Source organism: Ceratotherium simum, chromosome 37, assembly GCF_057802395.1.
Source record: "Ceratotherium simum simum isolate JZ-2026a chromosome 37, ASM5780239v1, whole genome shotgun sequence".
Taxonomy (NCBI): Eukaryota; Metazoa; Chordata; class Mammalia; order Perissodactyla; family Rhinocerotidae; genus Ceratotherium; species Ceratotherium simum.
In genome coordinates this window covers 13,530,670-13,558,529 of record NC_141936.1, presented here as the reverse complement: position 1 = coordinate 13,558,529, position 27,860 = coordinate 13,530,670, and the positions used below count along the sequence as shown (strand labels likewise).

The 27,860-nt window shown below is 39.2% G+C and overlaps 1 protein-coding gene across 4 annotated transcripts in view; it reads left to right on the top strand.

The window, feature by feature from the left end:
• The first annotated feature begins 12,900 nt into the window (after positions 1–12,900).
• RHBDD1 (rhomboid domain containing 1) overlaps positions 12,901–27,860 on the top strand; it is a 125,934-nt gene continuing 110,974 nt past the window's right edge. For 3 of the 4 annotated variants that reach the window (XM_004427776.3, XM_087424750.1, XM_087424749.1), the window contains exon 1: positions 12,902–13,039. The gene's annotated coding sequence lies outside the window, so the exon portion shown is untranslated. Of the gene's footprint in view, positions 13,040–27,860 lie in introns of all 4 variants that reach the window. The other variant, XM_087424751.1, reaches the window with a different exon arrangement.

Here is a 27,860-nt window from a genome sequence, read left to right as displayed (position 1 = left end):
CATTTTACATGCCTTATCTCAGTTAATCCTGACAAGAAGCCAGAGGAATTATTGCCCCATTTAAGAGGCTGGTCAGATCACCCTGTCCCTTGGCTAGGGCTGGGACTGAAGCTTGGTTTGTCTGAATTAAGCTACTTATAAATGCAATCATGATAGTAGTGTTTTCTGTATTTTTTAAAAGCAGTGAATGAACTTTTAATAGTTTTCCTATTATGTTAAAAAATAATCAACTTAGTCTTTGCTTGAGTTGGTTCCACGGTTGCTGACTTTGTTTAGTTATATTTTTTTCTTTTTTTTCTCTATGGCTTACTGGCTTTTAATAGATAGAAGTTTTTAAACTTAAATTGTTTTCTTTTTCGAGTCGTGCGTTATTCTATAATTTAGGAGATTTCTCTTTCCACAGCTGTAATTGCTTCTCATAGAAAAAGACATTTATTAAGTAATTGTGAGTTGTATTTGTTTACTGACTACTTCTTGGTTCTGTTTTTTTCATTCCAAAATATAGCAAAACTGTATATTTTATTCCTTCCATTTTTCTACACTATCAAGGTTTTAATTAAACTTAAGTGATTTTTTTTTTTTTTTTTGCTTTTTGCTGAGGAAGATTCACCCTGAGCTAACATCCATTGCCAATCTTCCTCTATTTTGTATGTGAGCTGCAGCCACAGCACGGCCACTGACAGACAGGTGGTGTAGGTCCGTGCCTGGGAACCGAACCCAGGCCACCGAAGTGCAGTGCGCTGCACTTAACCACTAGGCCACTGGGGCTGGACCTTAAGTGAATTTTTAAATGTTAAAAATTGTGGCGATTCTTCATCTATATCTCAAAACTTTATCTTCCCTTTTTAGTATCTTACTGTCTTTGATTTTTTTCTAACATGCTATTTATTTTTTCTTCTAGATCTTAGAATCTTGAAACACTTAAGCTGAAGGAGACTTTAGAAATAATTTCATGTGATTCTCTCATATTATAGTTGAGAAAATTAAGTTTCACAGAGTTTGAATGGCTTACTCAAGGCCACATAGCTAATGGTAGAGCTAAAATCATATTCTGTGCACTTTCCAATTTTCTATGCTTCCTTGCTCATTGTAAGTCAAAAACATTAGAAACAAAAACCTCTATTAAGTTCCCAAATAGCTTTAAAGCTTTATGTAACAATAATTTCTGCCTAGCCTAGTAGACCCATACTCCCCCGCCTGCCCCCATCCTAGATATCTTGTTCCTTTATGGCTTATATTGTATTCATTCAATCAATTAATTTAAGGTTCTGGGCTACTATTTAGTTAGATGAATTTAATTTTGTTGGAATACTTGTTCTTTTGTGCACATGAAGAAAGAAATGTTTGAGTTGTGTTGGCAGTTCAGCCAAAAGGGTCAATTTGCATTTTATTTTTTTTAAATCCAGTTTGTGCTCTACCTAGTATTTGGATGTATCATCCAGAATAGAATGGATGTCAGCATTTCCTCACAGCTGAGCCCCATGGCATCTGGATGTTGGCAACTTAAAATGAATAGAAGAGTGTGCTAGATTAGCCTGGGAAATGTAAGATTAATAACTTTTTTCTTAAAAAACAAATTCTTGATTTTTAGGAAATGCCTACTGAAGCAAAGGAGCATCTTGTCTGTAATTTATGTTAAAATGATTTTTTAAAAAATTGTGTGTGTGTGTGTGTGTGTATATATATATATATAAAATACAGCCAGCACTGGTAATCTAGTAGTTAAGATTTGGTGCTCTCACTGCCTCAGCCCGGGTTCAACTCCTGGTCAGACACACCATCTGTCTGTCGGTTGTCATACTGTCGGTGGCTGTGTGTTGCTGTGATGCTGAAAGCTACGCCACTGGTATTTCAAATACCAGCAGAGTCACCCATGGTGGACAGGTTTCAGCAGAGCTTCCAGACTAAGACAGACTAGGAAGAAGGACCCGGCCACCCAGTTCCAAAAACAATTGGCCATGAAAACCCTATGAATAGCAGCAGAGCATTGTCTGATACAGTGCCAGGAGGTGAGAAGATGATGCAAAAAAACCAGGCAGGGTTCACTCTGTTATACACAGGGTCACTAGGAGTCGGAATCCATTCAATGGCACTAACAACAATATATATAATACATATTAATTAATATATTAATACTAACACTAATATAATATATATAGAGAGAAACAAATGTTAACACTCAGGACATTTTGTGAATATTCAGGAATTTTCTGTACTATTTTTGAAACTTTTCTATGAAGTCCACAATTATTTCAAAATAAATTTAAAAACATAATTGGCAGCATGAAAACTTGCATGATCTGATATCTACTTAAAGTCTGGCATCCTGGTAACTTAAGAAAAATAAACCATGACCTGTAAAAAACCTTTTTCACATATATATTTAGCATTCTCAGATAAATGACAATCTTATACAGCTGGCGCTCAAAAAACAAATCCCATGGGAAAGAAATGCTTTGGTTAGAAGTCAGATGTGTTAAATTAAAACAGACAAAGAAAAATCTAAATTATATGAAGTGGAGCTCTCTGTGATTATAGGTGATGTAAAAAGTTCCCCCCACCCCATGCTCTGCCCCATGGCTTCTATTTTTCCTAGTCCTATTTTAGTAAATTGGGAAGAAACATAGCAATCATTCTGCAAATTTTTCAGCTGTCTTTTGTCCCAGGTTCCCTCCACCCAAGATCCCTCTGCCTCCAGTTCCCTCCGGTCACTACCCAGGACAGCCATGTGCCAGTGAACAGGTTGACCCATTGACCTTTCCCATTGACCGAAATTCATTCTCTTCTAAGTGTTTCCTCAACAGCCCTCCGTTTTAAACATCTATGTCTAATTGTGGATGGGAAGGCTTTTTTGAAGGGATTTTAATTATTAGCAAGCAGTGGTGGAGATACAGCTGTGTGTATGTGGGTGTGGACATGCTTGCATGTGCCCAAAGGAGGTCCTAAAATCACTTGTGGACTACTGGCAGATGGGAAAGTTGGCCAAAATGCCTGCGTCATCTATGACTGCTCTCATCCCAGCCTCATTTCTCATATTTTGATGCAAGTTCCTTTTTGGACATTTTTTCCTAGCAAGAACATTCATAGCTCTTCCTTTTCTAAGAATGCATTATCTAAATGAGTTTTTCATAAAGCACAAATGCAGTATTCATGATACATTCTGCCAGATTTAAGGAGATGTGGTTTCGGAAGGCTCCTATGAGGTCTCAAATGGCACATACAAAATATGATTTGGCAGTTTGGAGTAAAATTATTCATTGTTGTCATGGAAGCATCAGAATTTTAGTTGATATAAAAACAGAAGTGGCATTTGCAGATGTAAAAGAAAAACACTGTTAAAGGAATGATTATTAAAATGAACTGCTTATTGAGGATTTATTATTTGAAAGAAACAGGAAATCTCAAAAAATATTCCATTATTATTTGGTAAACATAAGAACAATGGGACATCTGTAAACCCAGTTTAATTTTTAGATAATAATCATAATGCATTAAAATAAGATTAAGGAAGATTTATCCAAAACACTCAATAGAAAAAATACGTCCTAAAATAGAAAAATGTATAAAATTGAAAGAAACACAGTCATTCAAAATAATTATGAAATGATAGTGAATGGTTGTTGTTTTCATTTTTTATAGTTTTGATAAATAATGAAAATTAAAACTTTAAACACGTACACGAAAAAAACACAAAATTACCTCTTATATAGATGATGCTGCATCCAATGACACACAGTACTAGATATTTAACATTCAGAAGTAGAAATAATGGACTAGAAAGAAGGTTTGAACCATTAATCCCTCTACCCATTAGCTATGTGAGCTTTCGTAAATTACTTAGACCCTATGACCCTCTGTTTCCTCATTTTCAAAATGGAGGTGAAGTGCCCAGCACGTAGTAGATATTCAACAAATGGTACGTAATAGTAGTTATAATAACAGTTAGCATGTATTGAGTGTTTATGGTGACCCAGATATTTTTGATAAGAGCTCTAAACGCATTATCTTACTTAACAAATAGAGCTCAGAGTGGTGCTAATAGTGAGATCGTATAGGATGTTGGAGGAGTGAGAAAACAATTTTACAATTTACTAAGATAATATTGAGTTGTAAGAAAGTAAAATCTGTGCCTGAAGGTCTCAGCAGGAGCAGAGAGGTCAAGGGTCCTGTTGAAGTTCAGGGTGTCGCAAGGTGGTCGAGCTAACACCCTTACCTTCCCTAGATGCTTTGTGAGGCGCTCAGTCTCCAGCTCTCCCACCGACACCCTGCCATTTCTGGTGCTGAGATAACTATCGCCTCCAACAATCTCCAGATCCTCCTGAGTCCAAGTCCCAACAGAGAGTCTTTGACTGACAGATTCCCCCGTTATATTCCTGCTCTCTAGTGGTACTGGGGCAGGGAGAAGGAAACTCTGGCTTATTCATCTTCTATGGAGGGAGAGAATTACTCCTTAGGAAAAAAGACAATACATGAGGAGAGAATGAGGTTTCATGGTGTAATGCCCCAATTAAGAAAAAAAATGATCTGTTTATGGTATGATTGGAAATCAGGGAGTGGCTGATCTAGGGGCAAGAGTTTAAGCATTAAATTGTAAGCATTAAAATACATGCAGAGTAACACAAATTATTTTAGTGTTACCACAGATCTTCTCAGTTCCATTAGATTAATTGAGTGTTGATTAGTGAAAATTGATATGCAATTATAATAATGTCCATAATAATGTCAGGATAATTAACCATCCCAGGTCTACTGAAGTACATTGCTCCTATTTGTAGTTGTAGTAATATCTTACTACTGCCAGAACTTTTCTCACTGGCTGTGGAATGAACTCAATCGTGACAGATTCTTAATTCTACATTCTTCTTTTAACCCAATGAAAAACCATTTGAGTTCTAAAGCAACACATTTCCATATAAAGACTCAAAGATCATTATAAGAATTTCTAAGACATGTTAATTGATTGCATTTTTATTATTAATGGTGTTTTTTTCAAGTAGGATTTAATATTCTCTGTATTTTACATCCATAATCTACAGCTAACCTTTCCAATTATTCTCCTAAATAAATTATCCATTCTGTTTAGTCCAGTGTCTACACTGCAATGCTCATACACCAAGAATATATTGGACATCATGGCGTACCCTTTTCACTCCTTACTATTGATCAAAATAATATCCTGCTCAAATGCTACGTAAATCACCCTACTGATTCCTCACAATGGTGTTCTCACTTTACTGGCATTGTTTTTTTGGCCTGGAATGTTCTATTCCGTTCACCTCAGTAGATTCAATCCCACTTATAGATCAAGGATAGTATTCAAATGTCAGGTCCACAAAGTGTTCTCTCATCTCTCCAGCTCCTGTCAGTATTCTCTTCCTTTAAAGGCTCAAATTAATTTAACTAAACCTCACTTAGAGCACATAGCTCTAACTGGTTTCACTGAAATTTATGTACATCCCTTGGCTCCTTTATAAGACTAGAAGTCCCTAGAGAATGGCATCCATGTCTGATCCTCCATCTCAAGAATAATGCCTTGAACGTAGCACTCAATGGGTAGGCCCTGGGTAGGCTTGCCATGCTCACTCTTTACTAGGCCTTGTAGATAACCGACTACACGTGTCCACAGACTGGTTTTCTTTTCTCTTTAAACAGATTTGTTGAGGTAGAATTTACATACCATAAAATCCACCCATTGTTTGTATGTAGAATGTGTGTGATTTTTAATAAATTTATAAAGTTGGGCCACCGTCATCACAATCCAGTTTTAGAACATTTCCATCATCCCAAAAAGTTCCCTCATGTCCATTTACCATAAACTTGACTCCCATCTCCTTCATTCACATTGTAGGATGAATCAGTAGTTTGTGTCTTTTTTATTGCTTTATCCATTCAACAGTTGGTAAGCATTTGGATTGGTTGCAGTTTTTGGCTATTATGAATAATACTGCTATGAAATTTGCATACAAGTCTTTTGTGGACATACGTTTCATTTCTCTTGGGTCGATTCCTAAGAGCGGAATTGCTGGGTTGTATCAGAAATGCATATTTAAATTTTTAAAAAACTACTTATTTTCCAAAGTGGCCACACCATTTTACATCCCCACTAGCAATGTATGAGGATTCCAATTTCTCAACATTGTTGCCATAACTCTGTCTTTTTTATTATAATCACTCCAAGGGCTGTGTGGTAGTATCTCATTGTGGTTTTAACTGGCATCTTCCTAATAACTAATGATGTTGGGAATTTTTTAATATGTATATTAGCTAATCATATATCTTCTTTGGTGAATTATCTATTCAAATCTTTAGCTCATTTTTTTTAAAACTATTTTATTGAGGTCATATTGGCTTACAACATGGTGTAAAGCTCAGGAGTACATCACTATATTTCAGCTTCTATATAGACTGCATCAGGGCCGGCCCCGTGGCTTAGTGGTTAAGTGCGCGCGCTCCGCTGCTGGCAGCCCGGGTTCGGATCCGGGCCCGCACTGACCCACCGCTTCTCCGGCCACGCTGAGTCCCACATACAGCGACTAGAAGGATGTGCAGCTATGACATACAACTATCTACTGGGGCTTTGGGGGGAAAATAAATAAATAAATAAATAGACTGCATCATATTCACTACCAACGATCCAGTTTTTCTCCATCACCATACATATGGGCCCTTTTACCCCTTTCACCCTGTCCCCACCCCATTCTCCTCTGGTAACTATTAATCTGTTCTCCTTATCTATGTGTTTATCTTCCACTTGAGTGAAATCATACCATATTTGTATTTCTCTGTCTGGCTTGTTTTGCTCAGCAAAATACCCTCAAGGTGCATCCATGTTGTTGCAAATGACACAATTTTGTCTTTTTTATGGCTGAGTAGTATCCCATTGTATATATATACCATATCTTCTTTATCCATTCATCTGTTGATGGGCACTTAGGGTGCTTCCATGCTTTGTTTTGCCCATTTTTTCTTTTTTAATTTTTTTTTCTTGTGAGGAAGATTGTCCCTGAGCAAACATCCATGCCAGTCCTCCTCTTTTTGCTGAGGAAGATTGGCGCTGGGCTAACATCCATGCCCATCTTCCTCTACTTTATATGGGATGCCGTCACAGCATGGCCTGACCAGCGGTGTGGTGTGGGCCCAGGGATCCAAACCCGGGCCACTAGCAGCGGAGCGCACACTTAAACGCTGCACCACTGGGCTGGCCCGTTTTGACCATTTTTAAATTGAATAGTTTATCTTCTTCTTGAGTTGTAAGAGTACTTTAAATATTCCAGATACAAATCCTTTATCAAATATGAAATTTGCAAATATTTTCTTCTAATCTGTGGCTTGATATTTATTTTCTTAATAATGTATTTTAAATAGCAAATTTTCTTTAATTTTGAGGGGGTCCAATTTATCAGTTCTTTCTTTTGTGGCTTATGCTTTTGGTGTCATAGCTAACAAGCCTTTGCCTAACCTAAGCTCACATCTATTTTCTCTTACATTTTCTTCTAGAAGTTTTTATAGTTTTAGCTGTTACATTTAGGCCTACGTTGCATTTGGAGTTAATTGTTGTGTATTGTGTGAGGTCACAGTCCAAGTTCATGGTCTTTTTTCATATACATGTCCAATTTGCCCAGCATTGTTGAAAAGACAGTCTTTGCCTTGACAATTTTGTTGAAAATCGACCGACCATATAAGGGCTTATTTAAGTTCCATTCTATTGATCTCTATGCCTATTCTTACACCAATAATATACTGTCTTGATTACTATAAGTGTATAGTACATTTTGAAATTGGGTAGTGTAATTCTTTATTATTCTTGTTCAAAATTTTGGCTATTCTAGATCTTTTATTCTAAATAAGGATCAGCTTGTCAATTTTCACCCCTCACCCCCCACCCCCCAAAAAAGCCTGCTAAGATTTTGAGAGAGATTGTGTTGAATCCATAGGTCAGTTTGGGGAGAACTTCCATCTTAACAATATCAAGTCTTTCAGTCCATGAACATGGAATGTCAATTTCTCTCAACCATTTTAAGTAGTTTTCAGTATACAAGTCTTGCACTTATTTTACTACATTTATTCCTAAGTATTTTATTCTTTGTGATGGTATTCAAAATGAAATTGTCATTTTAATTGCATTTTCACACTTAATTTGTAGTGTATAGAAATACTTTTTTATCTTGATGATGTATAAGACTGTGCTACTCATTTATTAATTCTAGTAGTGTTTGTGTGTGTGGTTTAAGATTTTCTACATACACAATCAGGTCATCCGTGAATAAAGACAGTTTTACTTCTTCCTATTCAATCCGAGGCCTTTTATTCGTTTCCCTTACTGCACTGGCTAAAACTTCCAGCAGAATTTGGAATAGAGGTGGTGAGAACACACATCTTTGCCTCGTTCTTGATCTGAGGGGGAAAACATTCAGTGTTTTACCATTTAAGTATGATGTTAGCTGTAGGTTTTTTTATACATGCCCTTTACTAGGTTGACGAAGTTCCCTTCTATTCCTACTTTTTTGAGAGTTTTTATCACAAATATGTGTTGGATTTTGTCAAATGCTTTTCTGTATCTATTGAGATGGTGATGTGGTTTTTGTCCTTCACTCTGTTAATATCATGTTTTACATTAATTTTTTTGATGTCAAACCAAACTTGCATTCATGGTATATAATCCTTTATATATATTGCCAGATTTGGTTTGCTAACACTTTGTTGGGAATTTTTCTATGTTCATGAAGGATATTTTTCCGTAGCTTTCTACTCTTGTAACGTCTTTATCTGAATTTGGTATCATGGTAATAACATCTTCATAGAATGAGTTGAGAAGTGGTCTCTATTTCAGAGTTTGTGTATGATTCTATTATTTCTTCCTTAAATATTTGGTTTAATTCAACAGTGAATCTGGGCCTGGCCTTTTCTTTGCAGGTAGATTTTAGAGTATTAATTTAATTCCTTTCCTTGTTATAGGTCTGTTATGGGTTAAACTGTGTCATCCCAAAAGATTTGTTCAAGTTCTAACCCCCTCAGAACATATTATTTGGAAATAGGATCATTGTAGATCTAATTAGTCAAGATGAGGTCATATTGGAGTAGTCTGGGATCTTAATCCTCTATGACTGGTGTCCTAATAAGAAGACAGATATGAGGGGAGAACACCATGTGATGATGGAGGCAGAGATTTAAGTGACACAGCTGCAAGCCAAGGAACATCAAGGATTGTCAAAAAACCACCAGAAGCTAGAAACAGTCAACAAAGGATTCTCCCCTATAGGTTTTAGAGAGAGCAGGCTCCTGCCAACACCTTGATCTTAGACTTCTAGCTTCCAGAAGTGTGAGACATAAATTACTGTTGTTTAAGCCACCCAGTTTGTGGCACTTTGTTATGGTAGCCCTAGGCGAGGAATACAAACTCTTCTCAGATCTTCTGTCTTCTTGATTCAGTTTTGGCAATTTGTGTCTTTCTAGGCATTTGTACAATTCACCTACATTGTCTAATTTGTTGGCATAAAAGTTATTCACAGACTCTTATAATTTTGGTAGGATGGGTAGTAATGTACTTCTTTCAATCCTAATTTTGGTTATTTGTCTCTTCTCTTTTTTTTTGGTCAGCTTAATAAAGGTTTGTCAATTTTATTGATCTTTTCAAAGAAGCAACTTTTATTTTCATTGCTTTTCTCTATTTCTCTCTTATCTATTTCATTGGTTTCCAGCATGATCATTACTTCCTCCCTTTTGCTTGCTATGGGTTTAAGTTGCTCTTATCCTTCTAGCTTGTAAGGTGGAATCCTAGATTGCAACCCTTTTTCTTTGCTAATATAGGTGTTCAAAGCAATAAATACCCTTCAGATCACTGTTTTAGCTGCATTCCATAAATTTCAATGTTTTCATTTTCATTCAGTTGAAAATATTTTCTAATTTCCTTTGTTACTTCTTCTTTAGCCCAGGAGTAATTTAATTTCCAAGTTTTTGAGAATTTTCCGAATTTCTTTCTATTGTCTATTCCTAATTTAATTCCATCTTAAACAGAGAATACAATTTGCATGATCCCAATACTTTTAAATTTATTGAGACTTGTTTTATGGCCTAATATATGGACTGCCTTGGAGAATATATCTCTTAAAAAGAATATAAATTCTGTTGTCATTAAGTACAGTGATCTATACATAACAGGTTGATAGTGTTGTTCAAGGTTTATATATTCTTGGTGGTTTTCTGTCCAATTGTTTTACCCTTTATTGAGAGTAGAATATTGAAATATCAAACTATTGTCTTTTGCCTATTTCTTCAAGTCCATCAGTTTTTGCTTCATGTATTTACGGCTCTCTTGTTGGCTGCATGTACATTTTTAACCGTTATATTTTCTTGATGTGTTGACCCTCTTATCACTACGAAACGTCTGTCTCCAGAAATATTTGTCTTCAAGTCCGTTTTGTCTGATATCAGTACAGCCACTGCAAATTTCTTAAGATTACTGTTTGCATTGTCTATCACTGTTAAGTATTGTTGATCTTATAATCATCATAATACATGATGCAATTTTGGACTTTTATAGTTCTTAAATTGTTCTCGAACTGTGTGATTTGCAAGCTTTTTCATAACAAGAAAGCTGTAAATTCTTTGATCAGTTTTATAAATCTTTTGCTACAGCATTGGGTATACATTAAAAGCAAGTGGATACCAAAACAAGCTCATCTTTTAAAAACATAGTCCAATTGTGTTATTTGCTCATGGTGTTGTTGCCTGATGCTCTCACTTTCAAGCCAGGTTTTAAAACCTGAGAATGATACTCATCTGCCTTCTTGCCGGTTCCAATCCTAGATTTATGAACTGTACAAAGGTTTTTACAACTCCTGTTTGTACACAAGAACCACATTTTAGGAACACTCATTTAAGTCAGATAGCTTAATCTCAGGTATTGTTGCTTTTCTGCAAATCTTTGATAAAATTAGAAAACCATTCAGACCTTTAGATAAGTCTTGAATATTACACACAATGTGCATAATTCTGCTTTTACTCATGACTAAAATACAAGAGTACTTTTGAGCGTTTAGGAATCATTATCTTACAAGGTAATGGAACAGTTGCATAACTTTTATGTTAAAGGACTTCCTCCGGCATTGATGCTTTGGTATTTTTAAAGCCTTTCCTCAATGAAAGGATGCTGCTGCCTCATATGTTACTGTTTAAGATATACAATTGTTATCTAAGTGATGTTTGTCAACTTAAATGGGACTTGAGTATAATACAACACACTGATTTAAATCGGAACTTTAGTTCCAGTCTGCTCAATTAATCATATAAGACAAAAAAGGTCAGTTTTAAAAGGTAGAATTTTTCTTTCCTCTTAAATGTCTATGAAATTTTTCACTGATAATATTTTAAATTGAATATAATTGCCTGATCATATTCTTAATCCCTATATATAATGACAGTTTTATGAAATTACTGTACTGAGACTTTTTGATTTGTGCTTCCCTTAAAATCACCTTTGCATTTGATGTATTAAGGATAAGAAAAATGATGCAATTATAGCCAAGTGTAAAGGGTGTTAGAGAACAGAAGATAGGATTAGTATTAATTGAATTGATGCAAATGATCATGGATCAGAACGACAAATGGGAATCCCTTCTTTTTGAGAAATTACATTTATTTTTTTCTAGGGAAATACATAAAATATTTCTACAGGTAATTCACCTCTCCCCCCTTCCCCCATTCAGTTGACTTTCTATTTCCAGGAATGCAGTTTCTCATTGTCAGCCAAACTTCCTGATCAGCATATTGTTTTTAGAAGAAAGGGATAACTTGTAAGGCTCAAGGAATACACACTTGCCATTTGCTAAGACTCCTCCTTGTCATTTGAAAGGCTGTTATATACCCTGTACACAAGCCAAATTTTCATTTAAATTTCAAACTCCAAAATAAACATTTCCATGAAGAGTTCTTGTAGCACACAATCACAAAAGATAATCAAAACTCTTCTGATTTAGGCCATTTTAAGTAGACAAGCTAAACACAGCTGCCACCACTTTCAATGAATATAGAACAGTATAAAACCACCTGCATTTGGATTCCTCCTTGGAAAAGGCGTACCTTCCCCCAAGTTATTGGAAAATTCCGTTTCAAAGTTAAGACAGCTTTCTCATATTGTAGGAAATAAATGCAGCATTACAGCATTTAACTTAACCTGACTCCTACAACGGAACATCAAACGTGTTCCAGAATAGAAGCAAAACCCATAATTAAAATGGCATCAAATGATATATTAATCGAAATACGTAACACCTGAAGCCCTTAAAGAGGCAAACAGACTAAGAAAAGCAGTCTCAGACCTAAGCTTCGGGGAGTGAAAAGTCCACCCACCACCTTGTTTTGCTGGCCTACTTGGTAACCGGGGGTTCCACCACTGAGACAGGCAACGCGCATGCTGTCTGTGGATAACTCATGAAGGGGGGCGTTTGTCTCTCCCACCATCACTTCGCAGGCTGTGTCCGATCCTCCACGCAGCAGCATGAACTTGCGGGAGGGCTGACCCCAGGACAGCTTCTCAGCCGCGATGGGGATCCAGTCGCTGCTTCTCCCCATGTCCTGGTCCCTCGAAAGCAGGCCGCTCCTTTGCTTCACGCGTGGTAGGCGGCCAATAGTTATTTACGGCAGGAAGGAATATTATTACCCACGTTTCACTCGGAGCTTGGGGCAAGAGTCGAGGGTACCAACCCTCCAACACAGCGCTCTACTGCAGTGCCCTCCCGGCTGCGCCCTCGGAGGCTCCTCCAAGCCACCGCAGCCGCATGCAGCCAGCAAGCCCAGGCCGCGGGAAAAAGAGCGCGGGCGCGCGCAACTGAGCATGCGCGGCGGCCGGCCCACCCGCTTTACCGCCCTCCCCTTCTCCACCCGACCGCGAGAGCCGCGTCGCGAGATCGCCCACGCATCCCCCGCCCAGTCCCGGCCATGCCGGCCGGGGAGACTGGGAGCCTCCGGGATTGGGCGTCCGTGCGTGATGACGCACGTGCGCGCGGAGACATGGGGAGGACGCAGGCGGGCCGTAGAGAGCGTGAGTTTCCGCGTCTGCTTGGCCCCGGTTGTGGGGTCGTCGCCGCTTTTCTCTCCTTTTCCCGGGGCCGTGGCGCCGGCGGCGGGGCGGGGACTGCGGGGCGGCTGTCGGCGCCTCCCGAGGGGCCCAGGCGGGGGCGGGGCTGGAGGCGCAGCCTCGCATCCTGGGCAGGTCCGAGAGGGGGCAGCGCGTTTCCGGGGGCGACTCTTCATCGCGCCCCGTCCGTGCTGGGGGCCCACGGCACCGGGAACGACGAGCCGAGGGCTCCGAGGGCGGGCTTTGCTCTGTGGGAGTTTTAAAGGAGTCCTTTCCTAAGCAGGAAGTTTAAAGCGACGTTAAGTCAGCAACAGCTAGCAGTTTCAGGTGCTCTTGGAACAGGAACTTTCTGTTTCTCTGAACAAGCGTGTAGCAAACAACCCTAACCTGTGTAGTCGTAGTTCTCTTAATAGAACACAGGAAATCCACCCGAGTGAATTTAACCCTTCTCTGTCCAGACCGTAATCTTTCCAAAAAACAGAACACATGCTTATTTGTTTTTCCAAACCGAGCACAAACTCTTTTGAAGTCTCAGGGTTACTGTGAAAATGGATTACGTATTGCATAGTAATGATTTCGTCATCTGGATGTGTAGGTCCTTTTGCAGCACACTCAGTGACAGCTGGCCTTTGGTTTTTTTTTTTTTTCTTTCGAACTGCTTCTTAAAAGTCTGTCTGATGTCTCACGTTTGTAGGTCATTTTTTGCTGGTTCTGATAAACTTTAAAGACTTCTAATTTGCTGCTGGCATGGCAGGGATCAGGAAAGCAAGGAAGCTTGAGAATAGTAGGGCATTAGGTTCCTGAATTGTCCCAGGACCATTAGCATCAGCATCACCTGGAAACCTCTGGGAAATGCAAATATTAGGGTCTTACCCCATACTGACTGAATGCGAAATCTCTTTTAACAAGCCTTCCAGTTGATCCAATGCACCTGGGTGCTAAAGTGTGGGAATTACTGCCTTAGTGATAAAGAACAACCATTGTGAAGTCACAGAATGGAATTTGGATTCAGGTGAAGTCTTTCATAGGTGTTAGGACCTTGGACAAGTTACTTCAAGATTACTTCATAGGGCTGTAAGTATTCAATGTGAAAATACAGGAAGAGTGTTTAACAACACATGTAGAAAACACTCAAAGATGAGATGTTATTTAATAATTTGTTAGAACTACATAAGTTCATAGATTGTGCTGGAAGGATTGTTCATTGGGTTAGATATGGGTTGTGGTGCACCATATTGTGACCACTGCTTAGAGGGCATTTTATTTGTTTATTTCTGGATTCCCAGTTATATTCTATATCGTCAAAGTTGTTGGGTGCAGGATGTTCAGTTAACAGTTGTAGCAGTCCTTACTGACATAGCAATGCTATTGTGGCTGTAGTATTTTTAAGAAGCACGTTAGTAATTATGTTAAAGAGTAGTTTTTAATTCTTAGGACTTCTGGTCTTTTCAGCTTAATTATACGCTCTTTTGACCCAGAATTTGCTCAAGAAGGTAGGGTGGATAACCAACCAGAGGTAAGCCTTAGTCTTAGAGGTGAGAAATATTATGGAGCAGTGACTTGCGAGCAAAAGACAAGGCTGAAGATGTTTCTGTGCTTATCTTTTCCATATGTCACACAGCTCCACCATAGCAGAGAAGGCCTCGTCAGATCCACTCTCCATACCTCTGTTATCTGCAAGCATCACAGGAGTTAGGTTAGATGTGCCCTGTGCCTGCTGCTTTTTCTGATTGTCATTTGTGGTCTTTTTTTGTTTTTTGAGGAGGCTTGGCCGTGCGCTAACATCTGTTGCCAATCTTCCTCTTTTTTCTTTTTTCTCCCCAAAGCTCTAGCACATAGTTGTGTATCATAGTTGGAGAGTTGTAGCTCTTCTGTATGAGATGCCGCCTCAGCATGGCTTGATGAGTGGTGAGTGGGTCCACGCCCAGGATCCGACCTGGCAGACCCTGGGCCACCAAAGCGGGACGCGTGAACTTAACGGCTACGCCACTGGGCCGGCCCCAGTTGTGGTCTTTACTTACAACTTTTTCCTTCCCTTTTGAGGGGGCTAGTGTGGGGGGGAGAAAGAACGATAAATATTCAGGATTTGAAGCAGCTGCTCTAAAGCCTAGGCTCATTCTGATATTGAGAAGGGTCAGTACCACACTGTTCTAAACAACACATCAGTTTGACTAGCGCACCCTACTCCTCAGCCACACCGTGGCTCCTGGATGTTATGGGTGAGAGTGTTTTCAGATAAACATGAGTCACTTTGGGTATCAGCTACTGTAAATAATTTTGTTAATGTTGCCATTGAGTTGACGCTGTCCTGTCATAAAGCATTCATTTTTGGAAGGCCCCAAACATTTCTCTTGTTCTCTGCGTCCGAGAGGCAGATCTACGGCAGTGGTTTTGGGTCAGGCGGACCCTGCTTTGAACCCAGCCTCTGTTACTTACTGATTGTGGCCATTAGACAAGTTACCATCCTCGCAGCCTTCGTTTCCTCTTCTATAAAGTAGGAGTCATGTGTGCCTACCTCAGGACATTGAATTAAAGTACAGAACATGGCCACTATATGTTAGGCATAGAGGCTGAATAAATGCTGATGTTGGACGGGGAAAAAGGGTAGTTAGAAAAGAACCTCAAACCTAACTTCATCTCCTCATATTTTTATAAATGAGATAATTTTCTTATTACCTAACCACACTGCTTTTGTTTTTTTGATGAGGAAGATTGGCCCTGAGCTAACATCTGTGCCAATCTTCCTCTTTTTGCTTGTGGAAGGTTGTCCCTGAGCTAACATCTGTGCCAGTCGTCTTCTACTTTGCACATGGGACGCCACCACAGCGTGGCTTGATGAACAGTATAGGTCCGTGCCTGCGATCCAAACCCGCAAACCCTGGGCCGCTGAAGCGAAGCACGAAAACCCAACCACTGTGCCACTGGGCTGGCGCCACACTGCTTTTCTTTTTAAATGATAAAAGATGCCAAAGTGGGGAGTCAAAACTTTCATATTATTGTGAACGAGAGAAAGCAAACACTTGGAGAAGGTTAAAACTCAATAGAAAAACACTATCTTCAGTTTTATCACTATAACAGAATAATTTCCATAAAATTGTTTTGGGTGTTTACTGGAAGGTCAAGCTGAGGAGGTGAGTAGTATCTAAGTATCTTCAGTTAGCTAATAGGGACAGTCAGCTATAGAAGCTATGTTACAGGAGATGAGACCTCACTGAAAACATGCATCAAGTAGAAGTCAATACTGTTAGCTCTGAAATAATTATTTTTTTAATATGGATGCTTAATGGTAGTAAAGTGAAAAGTTTTATGTTCCATATTTTAAAAAGTGATAAAAAACTCATGTATTTTTATGTGTATGTATTACATATGGATATATGAGCATACCAGGTTGTAATTTCGGTTACTTGGCAATGTATTGTAATATGGGGATGGGGATAAAAAATCTATAAATTTATGTAGAGTTAGATGTGTGTGTGTAAATGTAAACATTCTTTAAAAAAACTGTTAAAAAGATAGAAACAATGCTTTAAAAAGATAGATTTCCTTTTATGCTGCAGTTATAGTATCTAAGTAGTGGTCCTCAAGATTTTTTAGCACAGAACTCTCTTTGGCAGAATCTTACCTGTAAAGCTCAGAGAGCTGAAAGGCTTTAAGAGAAGAGAGGTCGAAGGGCCCAGGCCCTGTCTGCTGGTGCTGGTCTTGAACCTCTCGCAGCGACACTCTGAGGCATGTCATTGGATCCTAGGAATCGAGGGCACTGGGTGTGAAACTCTTCATCTGTGGGCTGGAAATCCTGAGGAGATGAGCCATACCTAAAAAGTCACGGCATTTAGGATTCTTCTGAGTGGGATTCACAAACTTCTTCTGAAGACGACTCCCAGGGTTTTCAGCAATGTCAAACATATGTATAGTGTCTCATGCAGAGGAGTGAGTGAGTGTTAAAAAAAAAAAAAAAAAATCCAGCCTTCAATCTGATCCATATTTTACAAAAGTAGTGAGGAGTCTATGCACATTTTTTGAGAAATCATCTAAGTTCTTTTTTTTTAATCCCTCTAAGCTGTGACAGCTGTATCACTGTTAAAGCTATTTAATATTTTAACAGGCTGTTGTTTAGAATTACAAATGACTCAAGAAAAAGAAACAAGGAGTCGATGGAAATGTATTACTCCTGTTTACCGTCCCCCTGTTTTTTGTTGTATGAAAGCAGCTGGTTTGCATTTATATGGCAAAGGATTTTTCCTAAAGAGTTAATTTTTAGTTAATAGTGAGCTTTCATAAGAAAAATAATTTCAAATGCTAAGTGTTTGTTAGATTGTTATGAACAGTGGTAGTAGTCATATCACATTGTCTTTTTTCACACATTGAAGAGGGTTTCCTGGTGACAGCTGGAGTGTGGAGGAGGGGGGGGTCACTCTCAATCAAGCAGCTGCTCTGTGCAACATCATGATGGTGATATTTCAAAGCCCGTGGATCATTTTGGCTGTATTCAGAAAAGAAAATGTGTCAAATTTCTGGGAAGCAGTAGATAGCGTGCCGGAGCCCTTTGGGGTCTAGATGATAGCCGGCTAACAATGTGTGTATTCAGGTTTGCATGTCGGTGTTATTTACCATCTAGTTTCTTGGACGTTGTTACATGCACATCATAATTATAAAGCAATAAAGTCTAGTTCCATGGGGGAAAAGGCTCATTACTTTATGGAGAGGAAGGGAGAATGGACAACAAACTTCGGGAGTGTGTTACGTGCTTTCACATAATATACCATTTCATTTATTCTTCACAACGACTCTCGGAAGTAAGTGGAATGTTTCTCATCCATAGATAAAGAAACAGAAGCTCAGCAGGATTGATTATATGGTTTGCCCACGGCCACATACTACTAAGCAGTGGCATCCATGTTTGACACCAAATCTGGCTTCAGCTCCAGGAATGTTGTCATTACACCAACAGCTGCTTCTCCATGGTGTTAACTTGCTTATGCATTTTTAATCCAAAGTCAATATCAGGATGGTTATGAATGAAATTTATATACATATTACAGTGACTTCAATTTTATATAAATAATATATGAGTGTGTGTGTATGTTGGCAGCTACTTCTAATTTTGGATTTTTTTTCCTGGAGGAAAGTCTCTTGGGCAATGCTGTGAAAGAAATTTTGCTACATTTTTTATGTTACACATACCAGCAATTTGCAATTATGTGTGTTGTCATGAATCAGTTGTGATTCTAAGTTTGAACAAATGTCGGAATAAATACTGTGCACACTGCCCATGTGGTCCCTTCCTTCATCCCAAAGTATTCAGGATTTCCTTGTTTCTTTCAAGGTATGTTAATTTCGTGTTCATAAGGGATCTGTCAGCTTTATAAATTTGCAGCTTGTAGCTGTTATGTCCACCAAGTGATGACTTAAAACAAATCCTGTTATTTTTGTGAGATGGCTCCACTGCTTTTGACTCTCAATTCCATGGGTCATTTCATCTCTATTGCCGTTGCTCACAGGATCGTGCCTGCCCCAGTATCTTCTTCCTTTCACTCGCTCCCCTCTGCACCCCATACAAAACTTTAAAACTTATTTTTGCTATTTTCTAAACACTACACGCAATTTTTTTTGTGTGTGTGTGTGAGGAAGATTGGCCCTGAGCTAACATCTGTGCCAGTCTTCCTCTATTGTGTACGCGGGATGCTGCCATAGCATGGGTTGATGAGCGGTGCATAGGTCTGCGCCTGGGATCTGAACCTGAGAACCACAGACCGCTGAAGCAGAGCACGTGACCTTAACCACTACGCCACCGGGCCAGCCCCACTCCATGCACTTTTATATACAATCCTGTTATAGTTCTTTATCACACTGTAATGTTGCTGTTTGTGTCTGCTTCTGTCTTTAGGCTGTTGACCTTAAACAGATAGATAGCCGGTTATTTCTTCAGCAAAAATGGGTTTATTCGGGATCAACACAGAATTATAATTCAGGGTCTGCAACCGTAGTGAGCCATGTGCAAGGCCCCCCAGCAAAAGGGAGGAGAAACTCTGTTATAGAGGGGAAGAGGAAGTTGGGAGGGCTCTTGTAAACAGAGAGTTCAGGTGGAGTGGCTCTTCATTCATTGAATTGTGAGTCTCTCATTGGCTGAGCTTCGAGTGCTGGTCAAGAAGAAGAAGTCTGTCTTCTTCCTCTTGGGCTCTGCTGAGCTCTCATAGGGCATGAGAGCTCCCCCTTTTGGTGTCCCAACTCCACTTTGATGAGGTTTCTGTTTATTAATTTGCACAAGGCTATGGTTGCCTGAAAGGACAGTGCTGCTCTCTTAGTAGATGTTCAAATATTTATTGGAATGAAGGGATATAGACAGTGAGATATAAAATTATATGCTTAATGGTTTTATTGCTATGGTTTTACATTCACTGGTTTTCTGCTCTGGGCTCACAGTTAGAGAAATATGATATTTTATGTCTGTTAATGAATCACATTATGGTGGAAAATGAAGGAGTGAGCCAGCCCTGATGGCCTAGTGGTTAAGTTCGGCGCACTCTGCTTCAGCAGCCCGGGTTTGGTTCCTGGTCAAGGAACCACCCCATCATCTGTCAGTAGCCATGCGGTGGCAGCGGCTCACATAGAAGAACTAGAAAGATTTACAACTAGAATATACAACTATGTACTGGAGCTTTGGGGAGGGGAAAAAGGAAAAAAAAAAAAGAGGATGATTAGGCAACAGATGTTAGCTTGGGGCGAATCTTTCCTAGCAAAAAAGAAAAAAAAAAGAAGGGGTAAATCTTTCCACAGAAAAGCATGCAGGATACTTCCATGTTCCTTCCTGAAGGCTATGAGATTGAAAAAGGCTCTTATTCATTTTTTTTTTCTATTTCTTTCTTTTTCTTTTTTTGAGTGGTTGCATCTAAAAATGATTCATTGTCCTAAAGTTCTAGTCAGAAGTTTTCATCACGTGATAACATTTTATTAAATGTGTAGACTAATCTTATTTTCAGTGAAGAAGAAAGGCAGGGAGTACGGTGTTTTGAAAATCACTTCAGTAATTAGAAGTATTCTTTAAAAGCATGAACCTTGTGTAAATAGAAAACAGATTTTAGACCATCAGTTTTTCCTTTTGAAATAATATTCTTCACTCAGTGTCCAAGTTCATACACTAGGCATATTACTTTGAGAGGACTTTGCCTTATTTATGCAGAAGGCGCTCTTGTGCTCACAGCCTCAGCTCTGTGCACTCCTCTTTCTTTAGGAATGGCATTCCTGTGGCTGACCTTCGAGATACTGCTTACATACCCTCCATGTTTTGGTTCTCCTATCGGCTAGAGTGTAGTACTAGTAGAAAATGAGAATTGGTGATGCTTGAAATAAACTAAGATCTGCTCGCCAGCCCTTGGCAAATGCCCTGGTATTTTGGGTAGGGTTCTTTGGCAACAAACAACAGAAACTAAGTTAACTGTTATCCAGATGACTATTCAAAAACAAGAAATTTATTGGAAGTCTATGGATAGGCTCAGAGAATCAACAGAAAAATGAAACCGCCAGGCCATGGGAAAGGACAGTAGCTAGGTGAGCTCCCGAGGTTTGGGTAGACTTGGTAGATCTAGAAAATTCTTTAAGTTAATGCTCTGAGTATGAGCTCCAAAAGTTGTTGGTCTTAGTGTCTCTGCACAAGTTTTAGATTTCAGGGAAAGAGTTATTATTCTAACTTTGGTCACCATCACCCTTGAATCAGGATAGGAAATGGCACCCTTGATTGCTGGCCCCCCAGGACCGCATCCAAAGGTGGATTCCTGTTACTGAAAGAATGAGGTATTGATCCAGGTCAGGCAAAAACCCCAACCTATCCCCACCACCTAGTAATTAGTGGACGCCCCTGTGCTTTGTGGGAACATAAACATCTCTGAAGTCTGGTGTGCTTTTCCTCCTCTTCACTAGTTCTTGTGTTGGGAGGATTTCAGTTACATAAATCACTAGCAATTCTTACACAGATTAATTTAAGTGGAGAGGACGGCTATTATTTTTTCGTTGATTTTAGGTAGACAAACGAAGAAATCTTGTGTGGAGCAAATGTGAGAATGGAATGACTTAACCCCTCTTGAAGGGATTGATGCTGGGATGCTGGCATTGCTGCTCCCTGTGTGCCTGCTGGTTTAAGGACCTAGGTCTGAAGGGCTATCAGTTGGAGAACTTTAATGAGCCCTCGTTACACTAAAACTTGTAGTCTGTGAGAGAAGAAACTGGCCTCTGATTGATACTGGAAGTCATAAGTGATGATGGATCAGAATTGGAGTTGACACTAATTCACCTCGCTGTGGAGCAAAAGTCAAGATTATGTACAAAATCCAGTAGTTTCATTTTTCATGTGTAAAGATAATTGAATCATTTCTGTTGAGACTGTAACACTTTAAAAAGGAGGGAAAAATAAAAATTTTGCCATCTGACATGTTGAGATTTTTTTAATCCAAAAATGGAGACTCATTAAATTCTCAAATTATCACATAATGTTGACAGAAACTCTGGTTTGAGATTTTATTATAAAATTTATTTTAATTAAAAAATCATTTCTAGTTTCATGTACCTTTCACATACCCCATCGTATTGTTTTAAAATGTGTACGCATCACATGATGCAGTTTAAAATGTAGGATCATAGAAAGCCCAGAAAAAGGCTAATTAGTTACTGAGTTATAAAAACACTTCAAAGCGATTTTAAATTTTTAATCATAGGCCTTATTTTAATTTGTTTATATGGATAAAAACACTATTGTTTCCCAATTTATGATTTTCTATATATAATCTCATTTAATCCTCACAAACCAAATGAGCCTGCGTTATCTCCTTTTACAGGTGAGAAACTGGCAGTTAAATAACTTAAGGTCACATAGCTGGTGTATTGTAGTGTTCTTATCAAAGACCATGCCCTTAACTACTGTCCTATACTGCATATGTTAATATTCCTAGCCCTGTAGATCATTTTGAGAGAAAGCATTGGGACATTTCTTTTCCCAGAACCTGTCTGTTTACTCCCAGTTCCCTGACAACTTGTTTATGTTCAAATGTGTTGTATTATCCATCATCCTGTGCTTCTGTTTGCTGCGAATGTGGCGACAGCTCCTACATTGGAGCAGTGTGCCCTGTGAAGCCTTTTGTCCTTTATGTCTTAGAGCAGCCTGACAGCCTTTCATGTTGAATTCAGTAAGATTGCTTTTCACTTAACAAAGCTGAGTGTTGCTTTCTAGATGAAAAATAATTAAATGCTTTTAAAGATGTATTTGATTAACAGGAAGCTGATCTGTGTAAATTCATTATAACTGTAATGATGTCATAGCCTTGTCTTTTGTTATTAACCAGGTAATTGACCAGGAGTTTGGAAGCTTATTGTAACTGACAGCAGTTTGACCTTGTATGCTGTCTAGAAGTGAAACATGCACAATGCATGTAAATGCAGTGGTTCATTGAGCTGCGTGGGTTGTCGGAGCATCTGATCTTGGGTTCTTATTTTTTCTCTTACTTCTTTGCTGAAATTGGTATACTTGAACTGAATGTTATATTGATTTCTCTTACTGAAGCATTCAGCCAAACACAAATGTTGTCTGTGTCCTTGAATAGTTATAATCAGACACGGAGCCTTGGCACATTTAGAACATATAGTCAAGTAAACAAAAATGCCAAAATTAAATGAATCTTATGTTTAAATGCCATGCAAAGGAAGGTAAAACAGCTTTTGGTAGAGAAGACATAAAGGGGAAAAATAGGCACATATTTGATAGGTTGAGAGAGAATTTGTTCCCTCTTATTCCAATTTGTCCAAGAAAGTTCAGGGGCTGGCCCGGTGGTGTAGTGGTTAAGTTCACCCGTTCCACTTCGGCAGCCTGGGGTTCTCAGGTTCGGATCCTGGGCACGGACCTACTCACTGCTCATCAACCCAAGCTGAAGCAGCGTCCCACATAGAAGAAGGACCTACAACTAGGATATACAACTATGTGCTGGGGCTTTGGGGAGAAAAAAGAAAAAGAGGAAGATTGACAGCAGATGTTAGCTCAGGGCCAGTCTTCCTCAAAAAAAAAAAAATACTACCCTTCTTTTAAAAAAGAAAAAAAGAAAATTCAGCGCACGTGTTATTTTAAATTTTTGGTGATGAGACCATCTAACTTTGGTGAGTTTGGTTAGAGAATGGGATCGTGGCAGTGAAACATGGAGGGGAAATGGGATAGTAATGGCTAACATGCAGTGATTGCTGAGTGCAGGCTGTCTTCCCTCCCACAGACTTGATGCTAGTGGTATAGTCGGCTTTGCTGGAATATGACATAAGCGTTCCTGAAATCACCACGTTATACAAAATCATGTGATAAAAACTACAGAGCTTATGGGGCAAGTGGTGTGAGGAGCAAAATACTCAAAAACTTTGTCAGCAGTACATTAAAAAAAAAAGCTGGGAACAGAGGCTGGCCCCGTGGCCCAGTGGTTAAGTTTGGCACACTCCGCTTTGGTGGCCTGCTTCGGTTCCCGGGTGTGGCCCTACACCACTCGGCGGCAGCCGTGCTGTGGTGGCATCCCACATACAAAATAGAGGAAGACTGGCACAGATGTGAGCTCAGGGCGAGTCTTCCTTAAGCAAAAAGAGGAAGATTGGCAACAGATGTCAGCTCAGGGCGAATCTTCCTCAGCAAAAGAAAAAAAAAAAGGAACCTAATAAAAAGGCAGCAGCCTTACACGTGTTAAATGGTTAAGAAATACATAACTACTACAATAAATATGGCACTTTACCTTCAAAAAGTCCTGAACTTTGCTTGTGGAAGTGGTTGTGAGATGGGTTGCAGTTTGTGAATTATTGTCAAGTGGTGGAAGGAGGGTTATCTGGAATTGGGTGGCAAGTCATAACTGCAGACGTGGAGGGGTGCAACTCATAATATGCTCTGTGAACTAAGGTCGCTGGGAGATGTTTGAGGTGTGCAGATGGGTACATTTTGTGAATTCTTATGCAACTTGCTTCAGCTAGGTGCAGGGTTCTGCATTCACCTAGTGCTTCTTGCTGATGAAATTGTGCGTAATCAGATGCAAAATTTGCGTTATGCTTAAGTTGTTCCCTGATATATTGCATTTGAACAAATTTACTTGTTTCAAAACAAGCACTGTAGCAGGACTGACCGCGCTATAATTAACTTATATTTCCCTGATATATTTTTCTGTCTCTGTGCTAAGCATATACATACTGTTTCCTCTCTTTAAAATACCTTTCCTTCTTTTACTCACTTTCTATCTTTTAAAGCCCAGTGCAGATGAGGAAGCTTCCCTAATGTATTCTGCAAATTGAATTGACTTACCATTTTCTCTGTTGGCACATATTTGTACATTATTTGTCCATTTCCAAAAAGTGTCAATTTTGGATGACGTAAGTCAGGAGTTAGTAGTGAAGGGGGAGAAAAAGCAACCAAATGGCTGAGTAGCTCTCAGCAGAAGAAAGCATATTCATTTATTAGGTGAAATTAAGTTTTTTTTAGCTCTGATAGAATTTTGCACAAGGAACGGTGAGTCTGAATGAGGTTTTACAACAAGGTGAAGATGATTCCTGTGTGGCAGAGACCTATAAGGCTTCTAATAATATGAAGATGTGTTTCTGCAGAAGTCATTCTTCAAAGGCAAAGTGATATGATCTGACCATGCAGCTTTTGGAGATTTGGGAAAACACAGGCTAAAAGTTGAGATAGTGATCCTTTATTACCAGTGATTCTTAAAAGGTAAAAAAGATGTTTTTGCCTCTCTGTGCTTCTCTCTCAGACTAAACCTTACTCTGCAGGATAGGGTCTTGGGGTGAAAGATTGCTAAACTTGGCACACTTCACACCCTGCCCCCCCTTCCCCCACTTTCCAATCCTTGCCAGCCAGATGCCTGGCCTCGGGGGGAGAAAGTTGGAGAAGGCTTGGGGGCCTTTGGTCCTCAGCTTCCCTATTTGTGTCAAGTATATTCCAAAATGAGAAAAATCACATTTGGGTTATTGTTACTTTTTTGTTTTTAACTTGATTTGAAAAACTGATTTTTTTGTTGTTTTCTTTAGCTATGACTGTGATAACAATTGGCAGAAGAAGTTGGGTATTTGAACATGACGTTGTGGTGCTGTCAGGGCCCTGCCCACATCCCGGGCTCTTAGTGCATTCTGACAGACTTCTAGCCTCCAGCACCCGCAGTTCTTTGCCTGAGTGCTTTCTCTGGCTCCCAACGCCTGCTTTGTCTGCTGCGCCAAGCCACGAGTGACAGGGAGTTAAGGCAGACCCCTAGCCCTTTGGGATAGCACTGGGGCATATCCGTACTTGCTCCCAGAGTTCCCAGTGAGATTAAGCTCCCATAAGTCATTTTGGCTGCATTGCCTTCCCTGTCTTGCGTCCCCAGTCCCCTACCAGTGTATTGGTCACCTCCCAAATAAATTACTTGCACAGAGACCTTTGTCTCAGAGTCTGCTTCTGGGAGAAGCCCAAACTAAAATAGTAATGCATAATAATGCCAATGACAAATAGCTACATTCATCAAGAGTGTGCTAATTGAATCCTCATACCAACTCATTTCACAGATGGGGAAACTGAGACATGGAATGATGAAGTAATTTGCTCAAGGTAACTAACACAACTAATAAATAGACCAGCTGAGTGGTCTGATTCAGTTCAGCCATCCTAACCATCTCTTGGTACTGGGATTTCTGTGTCTCTTTCATGGTTTCACATCAAAACTGCTGAAAGGATTTCCACTAAATCAGGCAGTTGTGTTTGGAATGGTGAGACTTAAAAAATAAGCTGTGAGTTGTGTGTGAAATTCACTTTGGTGACCTCTGGTGGTGAGAGCGCCCCTTGTGACTCCTCTTCTGTGGAGAAGGCCATACTCATTAAGCACCTTGGACAGAGAAAGCTGGGCCTGGAATTTGAACATCCCCAGAAAGTCTAAAGGACAGAAGCTCCATTGAGCTACTTCTTATATGGACAACTGTCAAGCATGCTTCAGAATGGGTAGCAGAATGGTTAAGTGATTTTCTTGGCAAGCGCTGTGTAGACCAGCTAGTAGATAACATGGAACTAATTTGTCTTCACAGGATTGTGAAAATTAAATGAAACAAATTATACATAACTACTTTGTACACTATAATTGCATAAATATTAGTTATTATTGGGGAAGGCATGTAACTATTATAAGACTTTGAATCCTAGGCTGAAATGCTTGAAGTTGATCAGATGATGATGATGATGATAAAGATTTAATATCAGCTAATACTTTTATAGTGCTTATTATGTTTCAGGCATTGTTCTACATGTTTTATGTGTATTAACTCATCAACAACTCTATGGGGGAGGTCTTATTATTTAGTATCTGTTTTATAAATGAGGAAACTTAGGCATAGATTGATTGAAAACTTGCCCAAGGTCATACAGTTCTAAGCAGCTGAATCAGAATTTGAACCCAGGCCATCCTATTCCATTCATTCAGAGTCCATTCTATTAACCATGACGCTATTCAGTCCTACGATGATGAAGTATGGAAAGCCATTATAGGTAAGCAGGCATGATGGATTGGGGGCAGGGGATAACATGATGAAATTGGATTTTAAGCAAACCGAGTCAGGTATTGTGTAAGGGGATTAGGGAAAGTGTGTCAGGTGATAAAGCCTGACCTTTGGGGGCATCTGTCACTGCATAGCAATTGCCCTTGTTAGCGGTTGCTTGTCTCGAACATTCTTTTACTGCTTATGTCGTTTTAGTGGTCTTAAATCCTAACTTCTCAGAGGTCAGGTATTCTGCCTTCCACATGGATGGCATTGATACTTAAGGCAGGCTATTATAAAAGATAGTTGGGCATTGTCCCACTATGGTATGGGTAATTTTGTATTTGTTTTCATTTGGAGAGATGGTGTATGAGGGAACAGAAGAAGGAGGAGCTCTTGTGTCTTAATACTTGCTGTCTGGTAGCTTAAAATTAGAAAGGTTTAGCCAGTTGGCATTAGGGAGATCATCTAATGGTTGTGTAGAGGCAGATGAGGCAATTTCTTATGTGGTTATAATGGTGAAGTGTATGAGGTTGGAGAACCATTGTACAAATGGAGGTCTCCACAGCCCTCAAAAGGGGAAAATGCTCTCAATTCCCGATTTCTTCTGGAACAGTGTCCTAGTAGTAGATATTTCCATGAATAGATACTGGAAAGTAATTACTGAGAGTGTCAGAATATTCATACAGACTAGATTCCCATTACCTTCTTAATATAATTTGATTCCAGTTTTCATTTTTTATTCATGAAGTCAGTTTTCATTCATTGGATTGTCTTCATTTCTTTGTATCTCTCTGACTTTAATGTGAAATAAGAAAACAGAGAGCGCTACTCTTGTTCTCTTTGATTTTATCATTAATGTAGCTCAGGAAGCCATTTAACAGATTTAGATGGTCAGAAAAATTTGTCATTTATGTGCAGCTTGTCATCAAATGATTGTGGTACTCTGACAAAGATTCTACACTGTACCCCCAGGACTCCACATTTACTAATCAACTCAGGTAGATGCTGCATTCTGGTAAATTGAACACAGTGTAATGATGTGAGGCCATACCATCTGCTGTTACATTTAATATTTAAATATTAAGTGTTAAAAGCATAATTTACATGTTATTTGCACAGCTATGTATTGCATGTATCAGCTATGTATTGCACATAAGCTATTTAAGCTTTTTGAAATGCATTGATGCATTTGAAAAGAGGAAACAAATTACTTTGCAAGTATTCAGTTAATAAATTCTCATTTTTCACTAACTGCGAGTATGTAATACCATTTTCTTAT